Source organism: Eleutherodactylus coqui, chromosome 4 (assembly GCF_035609145.1).
Source record: "Eleutherodactylus coqui strain aEleCoq1 chromosome 4, aEleCoq1.hap1, whole genome shotgun sequence".
NCBI classification, from domain to species: Eukaryota; Metazoa; Chordata; class Amphibia; order Anura; family Eleutherodactylidae; genus Eleutherodactylus; species Eleutherodactylus coqui.
In genome coordinates this window covers 115,746,806-115,769,771 of record NC_089840.1, presented here as the reverse complement: position 1 = coordinate 115,769,771, position 22,966 = coordinate 115,746,806, and the positions used below count along the sequence as shown (strand labels likewise).

The following is a 22,966-nucleotide window of genomic DNA, read 5'->3' as shown; positions in this document are numbered from 1 at the left end:
TGCCTCTAGCCTTACTGGATAGGACCTCTGACAGCTCAGTTAAGCTAAAAGGGGCATCCACAAAGGTTTTTTGCACTGGGGTAAGAGTCAGGAAGGGAATGTTGGCCAAGAAATCACCCAACGCCTGTTGGGAGTGGCTAAATCTGGTGTTATAGAATTTACTGTAGTATTGCCGAAATCTCTTTCTAATCGAGTCTCTATCAGAGAGAATTTCCCCTATGTCAGAACTAACGCAGAGTATTGGAGGTGATGCAGTATTTTGATGGCGTAGGTGAGCCAATAAACTACTTGATTGATTACCCAGCTTGTAATATCTCTTTTTGGCAAAAAAGATAGATCTACGGGCCCTCTCCTGCAGCATCGTAAGATACTCCCTACCCTGCTGCAACAATTGGGCCCTATAACTATCAGAGGGATTTGCAATGTACATTGATTCCAATCTGGAATAGCAAGAGGCCATCTCTCTCTCACATTGGGAGGAATCCCTCTTAATAAATGAGATAGAATATTTGAAACAGCCACGGGGGAAAGTAAGACAACGGCCTGTGTGTGAACAAGAACTATATACAGAGTTTGCCTTAAACATTGGCGCATATGTGTAAGAGAGAGAACTCACACAGATGTCATAGCCAGCATTTTTGGTGATGTGGTTAAATATACTTAGTGTTTGGGGAAAAATTAACCCCTTAACGACCAGCCCATAGTGTTTTTACGTCCTTCCGAAGTGGGCTTTATTCTCTGAGGACGTAAAAACATGCGTCCTGCAGAGAATAAAGCCCCTCCGGCCCTGGACGTGACAGCTCCATGCTGTCGGTGTCCGCAGGTAGCCGACAGCATGGAGTTGTCATCCCGGGCTGTACGGACCCCCCCCCCCCTTCCCGGCATTGCGATCGGCGCTATCCATTGGATAATCGCAAAAAAGTAAATAAAAGTTGAAAAAAAGTTACATATTCAGCTGCCCTGATGGATCGGATCCATCGGGGCAGCTGAAATTACTCACCGAGGTCCACCGCACTGCTCCCCGCTCTCCTGATGCTCCGGGCCCCGTAGCTGTCCTTCTGCGCATGCGCGCCAGGCGGCATTACGTCAGCCGCATGCGCAGAAGGCCCGCGTAATGCGTAATTACAAGAAACCCCTGGAACGCTTGCCTTCATGCAGTTCCAGGGGCAGCTTGTTGAGCGCCTTCTGTGTGAGACCGCTGCACCGCAGCAAGATTACAAAGCCTCACAGAGCACCACTTTTTATACCTCATCCCTGCCTCTGAGGTTACAAAATAACCCCCCAAAAGCATGAGAGGAGTGGGGGATACACGGTTTTCTTGCCCCATGTGCCCAACCCAACCAGCCTCCGTTATTACCCGTCTTCGGACATAAAACGCAGTTTATATTATTACCTTTTTCTAATATTTAGGGAATGCCAAAAAATGGGGATGGCGGGGGGTGTGTGGGGGGGGGGGATTATTTTTAGGAAGTCAAATTTTTTTTCGTATAAGTGGGCAATGGGGCCTGGAATTTATTCAGTTCTGCCCTGAAATCCAGCGGGCATTCCCTCCATTATGGGCCTAGCCATGTGTCCTGTAAGTAGATTAGGGCCACAATGGATATGTTTCTGAACACGGGACAAACAGGGGTATCCATTTTGTGGTGAAAGTCTTTATTCCTATGTACACTGTACAAAAAAAACCAGTTTTTAAATTGACAAAATTGCCAAAAAATGAAAATTGTAATTTTTTCCTTCTGCTTTGCTTAGATTCATTCAAATATTGTGGGGTCAAAATACGCAGTACACCCCTAGATGAATTCGTTAAGGGGTCTGGTTTTCAAAATGGGGTCATTTGTGGGGGTTCTCTATTGTTTTGGCCGCTCAATGGCTCTACAAGTGGGCAATGGGGCCTGGAATTTATTCCATTGTACCCTGAAATCCAACGGGTGCTCCTTCCATTATAGGCCTAGCCATGTTTCCTTTAAGTAGATTAGGGCCACAATGGGTATGTTTCTGAACACAGGACAAACGGGGGTATCCATTTTGGGGTGAAAGTCTTCATTCCTATGTACACTGTACAAAAAAACCAGTTTTTAAATTGACAAAATTGCCAAAAAAATGAAAATCATAAATGTTTCCTTCTGCTTTGCTTAGATTCATTCAAATACTGTTGGGTCAAAATACGCAGTACACCCCTAGATGAATTTGTTAAGGGGTCTAGTTCTCAAAATGGGGTCATTTGTGGGGGTTCTCTATCGTTTTGGCTGCTCAATGGCTCTACAAGTGGTTAATGGGGCCTGGAATTTATTCCGCTGTACCCTGAAATCCACCGGTTGCTCCTTCCATTATAGGCCTAGCCATGTTTTTTTTAAGTAGATTAGGGCCACAATGGGTATGTTTCTGAACACAGGACAAACGGGGGTATCCATTTTGGGGTGAACGTCTTCATTCCTATGTACACTGGGCAAAAAAAACTATTTTTAAATTGACACAATTGCCAAAAAAATGAAAATCATAATTTTTTCCTTCTGCTTGGCTTAGATTCATTCAAAAACTGTGAAGTCAAAAAAGTCATCGTACCCCTGGATAAATTCGTTAAGGGGTCTACTTTTCAAAATGGGGTCACTTGTGGGGGTTCCCCATTGTTTTGGTCACTCAATGGCTCTACAAGTGGGCAATGTGGACTAAATCTCCTTCAAGCAAACTTTCTGTTCCGAAAGCCACCGGTTGCTCCTTTCATTTTGGGCCACATTGTGCATACAGACGTAATACTAAGACCCCAATGGGTATGCTTCTGAGCACAGGACAAACAGGGGTACCCATTTTGGGGTGCAAGTCTTCATTTATATATGTGTTGTACAAAAAAAACTGCTTTTGAAATGACAGAATTACCAAAAAAATGAAAGCCGTTATTTTTTTCCTTTGCCTTGGCTTAGATTCATTCAAAAACGGTGAAGTCAAAAAAGTCATCGTACCCCTAGATAAATTCATTATGGGGTCTAATTTTCAAAATGGGGTCACTTGTGGGGGTTCTCTCTCGTTTTGGTCACTCAATGGCTCTACAAGTGTGCAATAGGGCCTAAATCTCCTTCAAGCAAAATTTCTGTTCCGAAAGCCACCGGTTGCTCCTTTCATTTTGGGCCCCATTGTGCATACAGACATAATACTAGGGCCACAATCGGTATGTTTCTGAGCACGGGACAAACAGGCTTATCCATTCTGGGGTGCAAATCCTCATTTTCATGTGTACTATAGAAAAAATTCCTGTCTTTAAAATGACATATTTGCAAAAATATGAAATTTTAGTTTTTCTCTTCGAAATTGCATTGACTCCTAAAAAGAAACTGTGGGGTTAAAACACTCATGACACCCCTCAGTGAATACATTAAGGGGTGTAGTTTTTAAAATGGGGTCATTTGTGGGGGTATCTATCATTTTGACTCCTATGAGCCTTTCCAATCTTGGCTTGGTGTAGGAAAACAAAGTGTTCCTCAAAATGCTGAAAAGTAATGTTAAATTTGTACGTCTCCTAAATGGTTAAAAAAAACGAAAGTTTTTCCAAAATTAAGTAAACGGATGGAAATATATATCTTAGCAAAAATTTCTATATTATGTTTACACATATTTGAGATATTGCACTTGGAAATGTGAAAAAATGACGATTTTTTCAAAATTTTCCCAATTTTGGCGCTTTTAATAAATAAACACAAATTCTATCGGTCTTTTTTTTCCGCCTAAATGAAGTACAACATGTGGCAAAAAAACAATGTCAGAATCGCTTGGATATGCAAAACCTTTCTGGTGTTTTTCCATGCTAAATTGACACGTGTCACATTAGCAAAATTTGGCCTGGTAATTAAGGCACAAGCAGGCTTGGTCACTAAGGGGTTAAGAAACCATGCCAGTAACAGCCATCTGCCTGTGTGTAGTGGGGGGTGGTGGACATGCCCCATTATGGGAATTGTGAACCACAGAGACAGTGCAAATGTCAATAAATGAGTTACAAATGTGCTACAGATCAAAATCTTATGTCAAGTAGACTAAGTGTTGGTAAAAATGTATCCATTTAGTCATTAGAAAGGAGGTAAAATTAGAGGTGGAGGAGGATGGGGGGGGTCACCCCCATACGCCGTGCCCAATATAGAGTTGGTACACAGCCACACTGGTGTAAGCAGCACCAGGGTGAGATTCAGGTGGGGGTGGATGGGGAAGAGACTGAGTCACCTCCGTGCGCCGTGCCCAATAGTTATTATCAATAACTTCTTTTGAAAACAGAAGGATCAGCACACAGACACATAGAGGTAAGCAGCTCTAGGGTATAGTATGGTTATGCATGGATTGTACAGATGATAATTGTATAAACATTTTCTCAAAGCATTTAGCTCACGATCAACTCAGGTAGGAAAGAAGTCTAGATGACTAAATTTTCCAGGCAGCAGTGAAACGGATGGTGGATTTGACAACTGGAACATTTGTCCATCTTGAAGAGGTAGCTTTGCAAAAGTACCAGAGCATTAGTGGAGTCTAATGTGACACGTCCTCTTCAGTTGGTAACTAGGCCATGTTGTTCCTTTTTTATCTATGTATACAAAGGCAAAAGCCCTCACTGACTGACTCACCATTAATTCTCCAACTTCCTGGTGTTGGGCTAAGAAGGGGCTGTACCCTCTAGTCTGGGAATACATATGAATAAAAAGGGGAGTTACCTTTAAGGGTAAAAGGGAGGAAAGTGGGAGGAGTAGCACATTCTGCAGAGGGACATCAGTACATGCAGTCTGAGGAGACTCTAAGGCTCCTCTACGGATATACATATTTATTTCTCGGTTCCTCTAAGCTAACCACGACTTCATAAAAATTTCTGTGCGAACAACAGGTAAATGTGGTGCCCCACGATGACCAAAGCACGAGGCCCACACTGAGGAGCTGGCGGGGGTAGAGGTGTCACAGAGGTGGCACAGGTGGCACCGGTAATTTGGTCACAACGCTCAGCTGTCATTCAACGGCTGAGCACTGCCTGTGATTGGCTGAGCACTCAGCCAATGAGAGCAGCACTTTCTGGGAGCGGGGATTTTTCAATCCCCCAGCCTGCAGAACACTGAAGAAGACAGCTGTGCCAGAGAGAAGAGCCCAATGGCTCTTCTAGGTGAGTATAATTTTTTTTTTTGTACAGCTAGGGCTGATTTTTCAGGGAAGGGCTTATATTTCAAACCCTTCCTAGAAAATTATCACTGCTGGGGTTGCCTGCAAGCCACTGCTTTCAATTGAGCTGCAGCAGTTCGGACTCCATTGAAAGCAATAGGATAGCATCACGGACTTCTACCACAGCTGTGGCAGAGGATTCCTTCATCCCCGCGGTGATGAAGAAATCCTCTGCTATAGATGTGACAGCTGTGGCAGAAGTCTGCGATGTACTCCCTATGTTTTCAATGAGGATGGCGCTGCTGCCACCGGCCCCATTGAAATGACAGAGCAATATTGCAGATTTTTTCTCTGTGCTGCAAGACTTGAGAATAAAAATCCCAAATCAGTATGAAATCATTGAAAAGCATTGGTTTCATAATCATCGCTCTCGCATTGCAAGAGAAAATATCGCTAGCGGTTAGGCGCCCTTAGACATGGAAAAGCATGTCTTTTTCCTGATGCTTGAGGGCCACATAGAATGGCATTGCGGACCACATGTGGTACACACCCGGGTTTTATAGTAATGACTCCTCCACCCTCTCCTAGTCCGAGAACAGAGGGCAACATTCAGAAAAGACTTTTCCAGTTTCGAAGGCAAAACAATTGCAACATTTTGCTACATTTTTACTGTATACCAGTGTTTAAAAGGATGTGGTTTGTCAGAGGGGGCATGATCAATATGGACCAACATATTTATGTAAAATTTACAACAGAAAATACGGTAGTGTAAATGAAATTAGAGAGGGACGCCAGGTCGGATGTGACGTAAATTTCTGAGTAGGCATACAGAGATGTCAAAATGTACCTAATACATGAAGAGCCATTTGCCTCTTCATGTACTAGGTGCATCATGCATCTGTGGAAGTATTAAGATTAGAAATTAGGAAATCTTGATCAGTTTTTTCCCCAGTGATCTCAAAATTGAGGGATGGAGTCTTTGCAATAAACAGTCATTCCCGTCTATACCCCTTATGGTACATTTACATGGGACGACTGTTGTCTAAACGAACACACAAGCAGGTGATGTCACCACTATTTGTCTGCGCTTGTGCAGAACATTTAGACAGGCAGATTATGGCTGAGAAGCGCTCACTTCTCACTAACGCGACTCGAACACAGGCATTTACACATAGCGACCAGTGAGCGAACCAGCAATGATTTTTATTCTGGTTGAAACGGATAACAAATGAAAAGCAAACAAATAATGCACAATGGCTTTCCATTTAGATGTAAAGATTATTGCATATTTTTGTTCGTTTGAACAAATTTTGAGCAACAATTGTTACCTGTAAATGGCCCTTTAGGGTTCTGAACTCTGGCATATCCTACAGGCTTTTTCCTGCACCACTCTTTTACCCCTTGTGAGACCTCTGGTGACTGACTTTGGTGTCCATGAGTTTGTACCATCCTCACCCCCGCCATAAAATCCAAAAATTAAAGTTTCAGGCAATACTTTCACCAACTTCACTAGTAAGCTACATGTGATAGCAGAGCGTTGATCAGGGGCATACACTACTGCCTTACAGACCCTGATCAATCGCTCTACCTGAAAAACAGAATTAATAGGTACCAGATTATGCCATCTTTGAAAGAAAGCAATACCCCCCAATGCCTTCCAAACTGAGCTATATGAGCACTGCATCCTAAATGCTGGACTCTTCTTCCCTGAATTGCTGCATCCGCAAACAAGACTATGAAATAACAGCCGCATTAATCTCACACTGACCATGTCTAACCCTCAATAAAATGTTATATGTTAGACATAATCTGACCAGCACACGAACTAACTCCTGCCGACCAGCTCTTACCAACAATCACTCCATAACCATTATCCACTGATGCCAGCACCTAAGGATAACTCCTCCGCTTCCACAAACTCCCATCACCAAGCTGACCGACCATTAAAGTCACAGATACCAACCATAGCACTAAATCCTGCTTTAGCTCCCTTGACATCCGCTCATGCAATGTATGGGACTTCCAACCGCACATCACCACACATAACCTGCGGGAATAACTGCGACCAATAATAAACACCTGTGAAGCCAAACAGGACCGACCTGCTAACGGCTGCAACTCCCTCCATGTAATCTGCCTTCATACATAATGTCTGACTAATTAAACCCATAAACTATGCACCCCTGACATTGACAATTAGAAACACCATCGCAATGCTATCAATTGAATACCTAAAAACTCCAACAGAGTACATGGCCATACCGTTTTTCCCGTTCGCCAGCGGCACCTCAAAATCCTCCATTCTGACCACATGCCCTCTAAAACCTGTGCATAGCCTCATTACTCTGATGCCCCATAAACAACAATCATCTAAGTGTATTACACCAGCATCAGGAGATTCCTTCCTCCCACCTACTCTAAAAATGAGGATCGCTCTAAATAATAGTAGGATGCCTTAGATCCCATCGGTAACGCCAAACTGGAAACCCAAAGAATTAAAACCCCAACCAATAAGAAGTTATCCGAATAATGCATCACATGACCGAAGTGCCATATCAAAGCCAATGTAGTCACATGATGCATATTTTAATGCCAGCGACTCAGGAGCGCCTCAACATTCAGAGACAACTGCTCGGGGTAAGAAAGATGATAAATCACTGAGAGGAGACAGGCTCCTTCTTTGGTATCACCCTTAAAGGGGACAACCTCAAATTGAAAAAAGGAGGGTATCAAAATGACCGGCAAGTCTGCCCTCATCTATGTGCTTAGCAATTTAACTACCTCAGAATCATAAACAACTTTTAACTTATTTTAATTGAAATTAACTTATTAACCCCTTCACAGCTGAGTCCCTTTAACTCATGCACATGTAAGCCGTACTGGGAGCCTTCTTTAATGATCCGGGACGACTTCCAATATGAGGGCCTCACTGGAGTCTTGCCCTATTGCAGGGAATTCTCTATTTCCTGGATGCAAGGAATTTGTACTGATTTCTGACTAAAATAACCATAAATGGATGAGACCGGCACAACATGAGCCCTCATGTCAGTACCCACACCGCTCCATTACCTCGATCCCATAAATGTAACAACACATCCAGGCAGTGAGGCGCCCCAAGGATGTCTAACAACCACCTAACTAGTTACACTGAGGTAGTGAGGCGCCCCAAGGATGTCTAACAACCACCTCACTAGTCACACCAAGGGTAATACCAACATCACGGTAACCCTTATTAACCATCTCTGTTCCTCCGGTCATCATTAGATTCTGCTTCTTTATATGAAAGTAACAGTTATAAAATAACAAGTAATTATAAACCAAATCTGATTAACAGCAGCAGCTGCCTCAACCACAGACTGCATGCAGTGGTTACCTCACAGCTGACGGACTGCATGCAGTGGTTACCTCACAGCTGACAGACTGCATGCAGTGGTTACCTCACAGCTGATAGTCTGCATAATAGGTGGCCAGTTATCTCACAGCTGACAGATACCAAGCAGTGGTTACCTCAGAGCTGATAGTCTGCATAATAGGTGGCCAGTTATCTCACAGCTGACAGATACCAAGCAGTGGTTACCAGTTACCTCAGAGCTGACAGTCTCCTGCAGTGCCCAGCTACCTTAGAGTTTCAGACATGATACCATTAATAAAACAGAATTGTTAGGGCGCCCACCCACTGGCGATTTTTTTTTCTTTGCGTTTTGCGTTTTTTCTCAAGAGCAATTAGAATTGAATGTACTCCTGTCCACTGGCGTTTTTTTTTGCGGTGCGTTGCGATTTTTAACATAGGAACTGTCAGTTGCATATGTGTCCTTATTTTTCTCCTAATGCACCCATGAATGTTAATGGAAATTAATGGAAAAGGCGCGAAAAAGCCGCGAAAACGCCGCAAAAAACGCCGCGAAAAACACGGCAAAAACGCGCCGAAAACGCTGCGTTTTTCACGCACGAAAATCGCAAACGCCAGTGGGTGGGCGCCCTTAAGCAGACATAAATTCCTCATCCCCTGACTCACCCTTTCTTGACCAGGGTATGCCGGAGTCGTTGCTACTGTGACCTGACTCCCCCCCCACCCCCTTTTTCCCCTTACCTCCAAATAAACACCAACTCCATACTTGGATTATATATGGACACAGCAGCCATGTTTATTTAAAAACATGAATTAACATATAATAACCATTTTTTCAACCCCCTCTGAACTAACACTGAGAGAGATCCCTGGAGCCCTAACAATTAACTGTCGCCTCACAAACAACCGCCAGAAAATAGTTGTACTTGTCGCTGGTCGCACTTCGGACTCGGGCGACACTATCTTCCCACCATTGCCCCCGCCGCCAGTCGACAGACTCGGGGGGCCCACCACTCATCACCTCGCCCCAGGTCGCCTCATCCAGACCCCGAGGCTGGCTAACCATAACTTGGGTAACCACACCCACCAACTCATCAGGGCCCGCCCTGCGAGACCCAGAGACGACAGTCCTAAAATCAACCACTTCAAAGAGGGGAAGGAAGCTATCCAGCCCCTGCTACCCCCTACTACCCCTTTTACTGGCTCCAAGGGACCCCTCCACAGCCAGCACGGCTTGACCTACTCAAGCCTACGCAGCCCGCCACCCCAATAATGCTCTCTCAATCCCCTCCTGAATCCCCTCCAACCACAAGTCTATCCCTATCTCGTTTAGGTGTACCCCGTCCTACCTACAGTAATTCCCCACCCCCTCTTTCAAATCAATATGCCTCACCGCTACTCCCTCATGATACCCCACAAAGCGAGAAACTTCTCTATTTAATTTAATTTAATCCTCGCTTTGTTTAACCCCTTCACTGACCTAACACTCCTCCATACTCTTCTAGGGACTATTTCAGACCAAACTACCCGTAACCCTGGGTAGGCCGACATCAGTCTCAGGATATCATACCTGATATCCCTCGACAGGTCTCTAAATGGCCTCTGACCTAAATCATTGCCCCCCGCATGCAGGACAAGTATATCCGGCACTCTATCTAATTCAACCCCCTCTCAACCTCTTCCAACACCCTACACCACAACATCCCCCTAATCCCAATCCACCTAACCAAAGCCCCGCTACGTGGCAATCGCAGCTGCCTCCCGTTGCGCCTAGCTTTTGCTCGCTCCGCCCCCCAAAAAACAAATGAATGACCTAAAATCCACACTAGCGCTGGGTGGCAACCTGAAAGAAAACAAAGCATAATCAGTTTGTTTTTTTTTATAACAATTGAGGCTGAACATATGACCTATAGCTCCCCGACCCCCATCGACCTATCCTTTTAACTGCTTCCTCATCCATCCCCTGCACCGAGGCCTCCATTGCCGCCCCCACCCTAAAAGAATGCAACCCAAACTGCGAGCTATCAAGGCCTATCGTCTCTAAAGCCCTCTTAAAAATTGCCGTAAACTGAAATCGTGACAAAAAAACTCCCATCCCCATGTTGGAAAAAAGGCCCGTCGGTCCCCCCCCCCCCCCCCCTTCCTTCCCCGAAACCGATAATAGTCCTCGGACGAACTCACCGGGTACATAACTGTCCCCGGGAACCTACCAAGCCGTAAAAGTTGACCACGCCTCTCCTGATCCATCTTTGACCGACCCAACCAAATTTCCACTCTCCCATCCACCCATCTAGCCTCTTTCTTCTTCAATCCCCCCCCCTACTACTTTACTAGGTGAGACTAACTCCCCCAACCTAAAAGCTCCAAAAAACGCAAACGAAAAAACAGCTTTAAAAAGCGAACGCTCCCAACTGTCACCGCAAACTACTTCTATAGCCCCCCCCCCAAAAATTTTCCAAAATATTAAACGACACCGGCTTCTAGAATCCAACCTCCCTTTACCTCTCCTAAAACCCTTTAATGCTTGCCTCACCATAAAACTTTTTGTTATATCTGCAACCCCCCTAATTTTACACCCGAACGCCACCCCCGCCATAAACCTATTCACCCTTGCTACCGACCAACCCGCCTTTGACTTATTTCCTAACCAACTCAAACGTACTCCCACCCTGTCATCTAGCGAGCTCGCCCCTCCGCAATGCTCCAACCAGCCCTCCCACTCTTGCCACGCTGTGCCGTAAGCAGCCCTCGTCCCCCGAGCCAGGGACCGCTCAATCAGGTGCCCCACTGCTCTCGTACCGCACTCCATAGCCGATCCGGGCACTTCCTCCCCTCTCTCTCTGCTTCCGGCGCCAGCGTCCTGAACCGCTCCCACTGGAAACGACAGAGAGCATTCGCAATGGAGTTATTTATACCCGGAACGTGCACCCCCACGATGCACCTGTTGAGCGCTAACGCCTCCAACACCAAATGTTTCAACAAATTAACAACCAGGGGAGATGAGGCCGTCAAATTGTTGATAACCTGCACCACTCCCATGTTGTTGCAGTGAAACCTCACCTTTCGATCCCAAAAGTGAGCTCCCCATAGCGCAATAGCCGCAACTATTGGAAACAATTCCAATAGCACCAGGTTCCGCAAAAGTCCTTCCCGCCGCCATTGCTCCGGCCATTCCCCCGCACACCATCTGCCTTGAAAATATGCCCCATACCCCCCGCTGCCTGCCGCGTCTGTGAACAGCTCCCAGTCAGCGTTCTCGCTCACTTCAGCCATCACTACTGACCTGCCATTATACTGCTTTAAAAAGGCGTCCGAAACCGCCAAGTCCTCCTTGTGACTCGCCTTTAACCTCACAAAATGGTGAGGGGCACTCACCCCTGCAGTTGCCGCCACTAAACGCCTACAAAAAACCCGGCCCCTGGGCATTATCGTGCAGGCGAAGTTAAGCTTCCCGAAAACCGATTGCAAACACTGCAGCATAATCTTTTTGGACGCCCTCGCAGCCGCCACTTCCGCTTGCAGGTCCCGTAACTTATCTTCGGGCAGTCGGCACTCAATTGCCTCTGTGTCAATGAAGATGCCCAAGAAACTCAGTGACGTCGTAGGCCCCTCCGTTTTTTCGGGGGCCAGCGGCACCCCGAAACGCTTCGCCACCCACTGAACCATACCCAACGAAAACTGCGCAGACCGGCGACCCCACCGGCCCAATGCACAAAAAATCATCCAAGTAGTGGATCACCGACTGAACCTTAGCGGTGTCTCTTGCCCCATGGGCAAACAGCGATCAGCAAAAAATTTACCGTCCCAATAACAGCCCAGTAACCTAATGCTCTCCGGTGCCACCGGCAGTAGGCGAAAAGCCGATTCGATATCGACCTTCGCCAACAAAGCCCCTTTGCCATACTTCCTTACCCACCGCAAAGCGGCATCAAATAACGTATAGACTATGGAACAAAGGTCAGGGTCAATACCATCATTCACCAATGCCCCCTTTGGGTAGGACAAGTGATGTATCAACCGAAACTTGTTCGATTACTTCTTCGGTACTACTCCCAGTGGTGATACCACAAAATTTGGCACCGGAGGCTCTAAAAACGGCCCAATCATTCTACCCAGACTGACCTCCTTCCAGATCTTTTCCGACACCACCGCTGCATGCTCACGCGCTGAACGTAAATTTTTAACTGAAAATGGGACGCAATGAGCCGGAGGGGGAATAACAAACCCCTCCCTAAAACCCTGCAACAACAAATCCGCCTTCTCCCTATCCGGGTATCTATTTAAGAAGGGAGCCATCTCTTCCACCCTCACCGGGGTTGTCCCTTTTAGGAACACCCCCTGCCCCTCTACCCTGTCCCTTTTTAAAACATTTTGCCGCTCCATGGGAGCCTGCATTACAGTGTGAACAGACATGCTTGAATTTGCATGTCGCCTCGAACTTGCATTGACTTTCGTTGAATTGCCAACAAAAGCCAAGTCTAGTTCCGCCCGCCTGTCCTGTTGCTGAGGTGGAGGCCAGGCCCGAGGGCCGGCACCCCCCTGAAAAGGCTGACCCAAACACGCTGGAGCCATAACCCTAAGCCACAGCCCGATATTCTTTTGGTCCCACCTAATGGAAGGGCGCACCGCCTTACGCTGCCTGAATTGTTCATCATAATGAAGCCATATCTGGCCCCCGTAAATCCGATACCCCTCACCTATCGAATCCATGTAACAAAAAAGCCCGGAACAATTGTCCGGCGCTTTTTCCCCAATTACGCTAGCTAAAATGGCGAACGCCTGGAGCCAGTTAGTGAATGTCTGGGGAATCAGACGCCACCTTCGCTTCTCTTCCTCCTCTTTTTTAAATTCTGTCCTCTTCCCCTTGTCGAGATTAAATTTCTCCAAGGGGAGGAGGGAGAATATCTCAACATACTCGTACTTCCATATTTTCTCTCTAACCTCTTTCTTCAAGTGGGCCCCCAGGGGCCCCTCGAAGAATACATAAACCTCCCCCCTAGCACGGTCATCAAGCCTAATCCCATCCCCCTCTTTCTCGGTCTGCACAGCTACCGTCGCTGACCACCCTACCTCCACACCCCCGCTAAAGCCCTGCATGCCTTCTGACGCAGCTGACGAACCTGCATCCATCCGCCATGCCGCTACCGCTGAAGGAGAGGGGCTCGTTAATTCCCCCCATGCCACCTGGCCACCCCCAGTCCCCTCAGCCGAGCCTACCCCAGGCGAGCTCACTATGCTGGATGACGCACACAGAGGCGGTCTAACCGCCGCGGCAACCCCCGCGGCCTGTCCTGCCCCCCCCACTCTGCTGCATCAGTAAACCACAGAGTACGCCAAGCAGTGCCGCCATTACCCCTCCCCCGCTAAGCGCATTTGTTAAAGTTGCGCCGCTCGCATACGACCCCATAACTTCCCTCACCCGCGCTACCTGACTACACGCATTAGACAGACCCCACATAGAGCTCTCACCTGGCTGCGTAGGGGCTGTGGGCCCACCAGCCACCGATCAGCTGTCCTGACGCTCCCTGTCGCCGTCCTCTGCGCTGCTGCTCCTCTCGCCCATCCAACTTCCTCCAGGCTGTGGCCGCTCACCCTGATCCTCAGCGGCTCTTCCTGGTGCCGAGGTCCTCCTGGCCACCTCTGTGTTTCTGGGGCACCGCCCACTGCCCCCATCTTCGGCCTCCTCAATATCCGGCCCACCGCTGTGCCGAGGCCGCGCTCAGGCTTGCACATCACCGGGAGCACGGCCCCCCGCACTTCCCCTGGTCCCCAACGCTGTCAGCCCCATCATCCGGCCACCGCTCCTATCCCGGGGTCCGCCTTCCTCCCCTGCACCACCGCGGCGCCGCACGGGCGCCCCCTCCCCGGCCTCCTTCCCATGCCAGTACGAGTTGCTGGAGGGACTCCACATGGAGGGGCCATGGAAGGGCTACGCACGCGCCGCCTGAAGGGGGCTTGCTCCGGGCTCAGCCTTGCCGGCGGACGTGTTCTTCGGGGTCTTCTCTCCCTTTCACCTCCCGACACCGTTTCCACCGCTGCTGCAGTCGGGGCCGGTGCTGCCTCTTGGGGGGCCTCCTCCATCATTCGCACGAGCCACTTCAAGCCCCTCTCCTCCGCCGCTGCTCAGATCCAATCCAATATGGCCTCCATCTTCCTTCCTGTAAGTACCTTCGGGCTTTTCTTTTCTTCATCCTGCCGCCCGCTACCTTCTCCGCGCCGACTCTTCTCCCGCTTCGCCTGTTCTGCCTTCTTCGTCCTGGTCTTCCAAAAACGTCCTGGTCTTCACTCTTCTCCTGGTCACTGCTTTCTTTTCTGGTTTTCTCCCGGCTTTCTCCTGGTCCTGTCTTCACTCTTCGCCGTCTCGCTGGAAGTGATCCTACCCCACCCAAACTGACTCCTCCCCCTCCTCCTAGCTTCCTTCTCTGACTCCTCTTTTCTTTCTAGCATAATCTACACTATTAACCCTTCCCTCCCCGTTACCCGGTCATGTCTGCCTCTGCCTATATCCCCTGGACTCCGGCTCCGTGCAGTTCTTTACAGCCTAGTAAGGGTTGACACTAACACATTTAAACTGACAAATCTACCTTAGGGGGCGCTCACACGACAGCCCCCATGCCCAGCACCTTGTGAGCCAAAGCCAGGAGCAGAGAGAAAGTATAATGGAAAGATTTGCATGTCTTCCCTATAATGGACCCACTCCTGGCTCCGGACCGCCAAAAACCAAACAGAAAAACCGCCGTGCAAAATCTCTCCCAACTGCTACACAATCTAAATCCTTCTATACACAGGTGCCAGTAACCAGGGGTACCACCTGGTTACCGTGGGTCTCACCAACTTGTAGAGCTTCACCTGTACCCTGCAACTACAGCAGCACAGGACTTGGCAGAGGTGCCATCGCCATCTTGTAGAGCTTCACCCATACCCTGCACATGCAGCAGCACAGGACTTGGTGTTGTCATCTGGTAGCACTGCTCCTGCTGGTGTTGGCATCTGCTGGGCACTGTTCCCGCTGCCAGGTTTTAGTCACCTTCAATCAGATGAAGGTAAAGGCAGCCACTGCGTTCGCTTCGCTGGTGGTTCTCTACTGACAAGTCCTCCTCAGATACAAGTGTTCACACGATGTCCTCCCCCTGTTCTGCTCCTCTTGGCCGGCGCTTCTGACAAGTCCTAAACTGAAGCACAGGGGATTCCAGACATCTGCGCAGCTATTCCTCACCGTCCGGCAGCTATTCCTCACCGTCCGGTTCATACACTCCGACAATCAGCCGCTGCAGAAGGTCCTCCATCTTCACAGAGGATCTGAAGCTGTGACAGGAATTGTGAGGGGAGCTGACAGGAACAGGGATCTGTCACCGGGATGCTGCTTGCTGCTTCCTTTCCAGATGATGATGGCCCACATCTCTGCACCCCCATATCTCACTGCTGCTCCTCTCAGCTTGTTCCTCTGGACCAATCACCAGCCATTGTCAGGCCACCAGATTCTGCCTGACTACCACAGGCATTTCCCACCATTTTTCTTCAGCCAATCATTTGCTGCTGCCAACCAGTCCATCACTGGGCAGAACTCACTCTCTGCCATCTCATCTGACCCAGTAATGACCTTTGTAACATATCATGGTTAACCAGAAAACCTCCTCAATAGAAGGTGACATATCATCCATCTATCATGTACATAAAGCTCCCAGATCCCATGAGGCTTTCCCACCTAACTGTCCCTCAAGCCTTACAGGTACACACAGACACACCCATAGCACAGGTACACACACAGCACAGGTAAACACAGTGCAGGTACACACAGACACGCAGTGCAGGTACACACAGACACACAGTGCAGGTACAGACATCACAGTTAAACTCAGACACATGCACATCACAGGTACACACACAGCGCAGATACGCACAGACACACGCAGCGCAGTTTCACAAAGAGCACAGGTACACTCACAGCACAGGTACACACTGACACACACACAGTGCAGGTTCACAAACATAGCACATACACAGCGCTGGTGCACACAGACACACACAGCACAGGTACACACACAGCGCAGATAGAAGAAGACACACAAACAGCACAGGTACACAAAGCAAAGGTAACACAGGGAAACGCACACAGTGCAGGTACACAGACAGCGTAGATACACACAGCGCAGGTAGACACACAGCACAGGTACACAGAGACACACACCCAATGCAATAACACACAGACACACGCACAGTGCAGGTACACACAGACACACACACAAAACGCAGGTACACACAGACACACGCACAGTGCAGGTACACACAGACACACACGCACAGCCCAGGTACACACACAGCGCAGGTGTACACACAGCACAGTTAAACACAGACACACGCACATCACAGATACACACACATGACAGGTACACACAGACACACTCAGCGCAGGTACACACCCAGCGCAGGTGCACACACACTGTGCAGGTACACACACAGCATAGGTACACATACAGCGCAGGTACACACAGACACACACACAGCACAAGTACACACACAGTGCAAGTACCTACAGACACGCAGCGCAGGTACATACAGACCAACACACAGCGCAGGTACAAACAGCAGAGGTACACATAGGCACACACACAGCGCATGTACACACACAATGCAGGTACACACAGACACACACACAGCGCAGGTAGACACAGCACAGGTCCACACACAGCGCAAGTACTCACACAGTGCAGGTACACACAGCACAGGTAAACACAGACACACGCACAGTGCAGGTTCACACACAAAGCCCAAGTACACACACAGTGCAGGTACAGACATCACAGTTAAACACAGACACGCGCACATCACAGGTACACACACATCACAGGTACACACAGACACACACAGAGCAGGTACACTCACAGCACAGGTACACACCCAGTGCAGATACACACAGTGCAGGTATACACAGACACACACACAGTGCAGGTTTACACACAGAGCCCAGGTACACACACAGTGCAGGTATACACAGCACAGGTAAACACAGACACATGTATAGCACAGGTACACACACAGAGCAGGTATACACAGACACACAGCGCAGGTACGCATAGACACACACACAGCGCAGCTTTACAAAGAGCACAGGTACACACACAGCATAGGTACACACACAGCGCAGGTACACACACACACAGAACAGGTACACACAGTATAGGTACACACACAGCACATGTACTCACACAGCACATGTACACACACAGCGCATGTACACACAGCGCATGTACACACAGCGCATGTACACACAGCGCAGGTAGACACAGCATAGGTCCACACACAGCGCAAGTACGCACAGCACAGGTAAACACAGACACACGCACATCACAGGTACACACACAGCACAGGTACACACAGACACACACAGCGCAGGTAGACATATACAGCGCAGGTACACACAGACATACACAGCGCCGGTACACATATACAGCGCAGGTACGCACATGTACACACACAGCACATGTACACACAGTGCATGTAAACACAGACACACACAGCGCAGGTAAACACAGACACACATACAGATTTTTATAGCGCAGGTACACACACAGAGCAGGTACACACAGACACACACGCAGCGCAAGTACACAGCACAGGTGAACACTCACAGCGCAGGTACATACGCAGTGCAGGTACACACCGCAAAGGTGAACACTCACAGCACAGGTACACACACAGCGCAGGTGCACACAGCACAGGTACACACAGCAAAGGTGAACTCACAGCGCAGGTACACATACACAGCGCAGGTACACACACAGCCACACAGTGCAGGTACATGCACAGCACAGAGGCACACACAACACAGATACACACACAGCACAGGTACACACAGACACACACACAGTGCAGATATACTCAGACACACACAGCGCAGGTACACACACACACAGAACAGGTACACACAGTATAGGTACACACACAGCACATGTACTCACACAGCACATGTACACACACAGCGCATGTACACACACAGCGCATGTACACACAGCGCAGGTAGACACAGCGCAGGTAGACACAGCATAGGTCCACACACAGCGCAAGTACGCACAGCACAGGTAAACACAGACACACGCACATCACAGGTACACACACAGCACAGGTACACACAGACACACACAGCGCAGGTAGACATATACAGCGCAGGTACACACAGACATACACAGCGCCGGTACACATATACAGCGCAGGTACGCACATGTACACGCACAGCACATGTACACACAGTGCATGTAAACACAGACACACACAGCGCAGGTAAACACAGACACACATACAGATTTTTATAGCGCAGGTACACACACAGAGCAGGTACACACAGACACACACGCAGCGCAAGTACACAGCACAGGTGAACACTCACAGCGCAGGTACATACGCAGTGCAGGTACACACCGCAAAGGTGAACACTCACAGCACAGGTACACACACAGCGCAGGTGCACACAGCACAGGTACACACAGCAAAGGTGAACTCACAGCGCAGGTACACATACACAGCGCAGGTACACACACAGCCACACAGTGCAGGTACATGCACAGCACAGAGGCACACACAACACAGATACACACAGACGCACACACAGCACAGGTACACACAGACACACACACAGTGCAGGTACACACAGACACACACGCACAGCCCAGGTACACACACAGCGCAGGTGTACACACAGCACAGTTAAACACAGACACACGCACATCACAGATACACACACATGACAGGTACACACAGACACACTCAGCGCAGGTACACACCCAGCGCAGCTGCACACACACTGTGCAGGTACACACACAGCATAGGTACACATACAGCGCAGGTACACACAGACACACACACAGCACAAGTACACACACAGTGCAAGTACCTACAGACACGCAGCGCAGGTACATACAGACCAACACACAGCGCAGGTACAAACAGCAGAGGTACACATAGGCACACACACAGCGCATGTACACACACAATGCAGGTACACACAGACACACACACAGCGCAGGTAGACACAGCACAGGTCCACACACAGCGCAAGTACTCACACAGTGCAGGTACACACAGCACAGGTAAACACAGACACACGCACAGTGCAGGTTCACACACAAAGCCCAAGTACACACACAGTGCAGGTACAGACATCACAGTTAAACACAGACACGCGCACATCACAGGTACACACACATCACAGGTACACACAGACACACACAGAGCAGGTACACTCACAGCACAGGTACACACCCAGTGCAGATACACACAGTGCAGGTATACACAGACACACACACAGTGCAGGTTTACACACAGAGCCCAGGTACACACACAGTGCAGGTATACACAGCACAGGTAAACACAGACACATGTATAGCACAGGTACACACACAGAGCAGGTATACACAGACACACAGCGCAGGTACGCATAGACACACACACAGCGCAGCTTTACAAAGAGCACAGGTACACACACAGCATAGGTACACACACAGCGCAGGTACACACACACACAGAACAGGTACACACAGTATAGGTACACACACAGCACATGTACTCACACAGCACATGTACACACACAGCGCATGTACACACAGCGCATGTACACACAGCGCAGGTAGACACAGCATAGGTAGACACAGCATAGGTCCACACACAGCGCAAGTACGCACAGCACAGGTAAACACAGACACACGCACATCACAGGTACACACACAGCACAGGTACACACAGACACACACAGCGCAGGTAGACATATACAGCGCAGGTACACACAGACATACACAGCGCCGGTACACATATACAGCGCAGGTACGCACATGTACACACACAGCACATGTACACACAGTGCATGTAAACACAGACACACACAGCGCAGGTAAACACAGACACACATACAGATTTTTATAGCGCAGGTACACACACAGAGCAGGTACACACAGACACACACGCAGCGCAAGTACACAGCACAGGTGAACACTCACAGCGCAGGTACATACGCAGTGCAGGTACACACCGCAAAGGTGAACACTCACAGCACAGGTACACACACAGCGCAGGTGCACACAGCACAGGTACACACAGCAAAGGTGAACTCACAGCGCAGGTACACATACACAGCGCAGGTACACACACAGCCACACAGTGCAGGTACATGCACAGCACAGAGGCACACACAACACAGATACACACAGACGCACACACAGCACAGGTACACACAGACACACACACAGTGCAGATATACTCAGACACACACAGTGCAGGTACACACAGACACATACACAACGCAGGTACACACACACTCAGCACCGCTACACACACGTACGCACACATACACACACTTAGCACTGCTATACGCTGGTTCGCACACACACTCACCACCGCTATACGCAGGTTCGCACACGCACACACTCAGCACCACTACAAGCAGGTACGCACACACACTGAGAACTTCTACACCCAGGTATCCACACACACACACTTAGCACCGCTACATGCAGATACACACGCCATCAGCACCACTGCATGCAGGTATGCACACACACACACACTCCGCACCGCTGCATGTAGGTATGCACACACACACTCAGCACTGCTACATGCGGGTACTACACTCACTCAGCACTGCTACATGCAGGTATGCACACACACTCAGCAATGCTACACGCAGGTGCGCACACTCAGCACCGCTATGTGCCCGTATGCACACTCATTCAGCACTGCCTCATGCAGGTACACGCACTCAGAACTGCTACATGCAGGTAAACATTTTATGTTTGTGTAGTGAACATTGGCTTAATCTAGTAAAATAAATTAGTTAACTTTTCAATTATGTACTTTGTCACTGTCCCAGATGAGGATGCAGATAGCATTTGAAGGATCTGTATCGTGATTGTGTATTCTGACCTTGAGTTTTGTGATTGTGCAGCCTAAATGTTTTCATGACATTCTGTGCATTAAATAACATAAATCACAGATGTAATGTGACAACCAATGTAAGAGTATAAAATTGGCCTCTTTTATCAAAACAGGCAGCCAATCACAGTGCAGATTTAAAGGCTATGGACTCCTTTTGAAAGACATTTTTTTCACTTAAATGTATTGATGGCCAACTGTAACGTTTGTGCTCTTGGGACCTGTGGTTCTGTTGATTTCCAGGAGCACACTGCTGCAGGTGTGGTTGATTTGGCTGGGTGATAATGTGATGTTCTCCAGCCAGCCAATCACGGTCAGTCTGCTGCATATAATTAACAGTCGCTCTTATTAAAGGGTGCTAGTTATTTTTTTTTTCTACCTTTTTTTTCATTCCCACTCAGAGCTTGGTGTAATGCATGATGTTAGTTTGAAGTGTTTCTTCCACCTTCCTTGAGGTTGGTCTGGACACCTGTATTCCCTGCCCTGGACAAGTATATGCACAGAAGCAGCACTCCTATTGCCATAACGCTGGGACACAGTCTTGGGATGCAACAGCCTCCGGGTACGGATCCAATCCCAAAAGCAGTAGCAATAGAAATAAAGTGGCAGCATCCAATGGTGCAAAAAAATCCAATGCGTTTATTTTCCCACAAGCGACGTTTCGATTCCAGCTTGATAAAGATCAGACTGCTGATCGAAACGTCGCTTGTGGAAAAATAAACGCATTGGATTTTTTTGCACCATTGGATGCTGCCACTTTATTTCTATTGCTGTATTCCCTGCCTGCATGTTATGTGGTCCCCTTTTCCCATCCCATTAACAGATGCGACCTACAGATATCTGATGTGATGTATGTTGTCAGGTAAGTGATGAGAACACTTACACTACCTTCTGTTTAACATCTGTAGACGTGAGTTCTGAGTGGGCTTCCTGTCTGTTGTTGGTGTGAACAGAAATATGTTCTGTGTCCGTGTAGGTGACCAGACCTGAGGTTTGAAAACTCCTTCGTTGGTGCATGTTGATGGCATCCTGTCTCTTACTGTCCAGGGTGAGTCAGGCCCCTAAGTTCTGGAGTGGGACCATCCCTATTGGGATGATCACCATGCTTGTAGGCAGGACTCCTGAGGTTAAGTTATTGTTACTATGCGGCGGTTGCTGGTCCACCCTGGGGTGGCGGTGTGCGGGGTCCCGCGGTTGGGGTGCGTCCCCCATGCTTGCTGTCTGGCTGCCGGTGGCGCACGTGCCCGGCCGGCGTGGACGGCGTGGTGCTGGTGAGTGCGACTGCCATGCACGAGCTCTCTTTTGTTGTGTCCTGTTGGGAGTTGGCTGTCTCCCACTCTCCGCCCCTGGGCGGAGGCTTTTGTTTAAAGGTCAGGCCGAAACTTGCAATCACTGCCAGTTATTAATTTCCCTCAGTGTGCTAGCTAGTCTGCCTTTGTTGGTCTCCTGCCATCTTCATCTTCATCTTCGCTATTATCTGCCAGGTTATTCAATCTGCCTCAGTTCTGCTTAGTATGGTTCATGTTGGTTATTTACATCTGCCTTTTCTGTCGGTATTCTACGCTTTCCATCCAGGTA

The 22,966-nt window shown here is 48.7% G+C and overlaps 1 protein-coding gene across 1 annotated transcript in view; it reads left to right on the top strand.

Moving 5' to 3' along the window:
- Positions 1-22,966, top strand: part of LOC136624713 (uncharacterized) — a 47,386-nt gene that overhangs the window by 9,809 nt on the left and 14,611 nt on the right. The gene's annotated exons all lie outside the window — the stretch shown is intronic.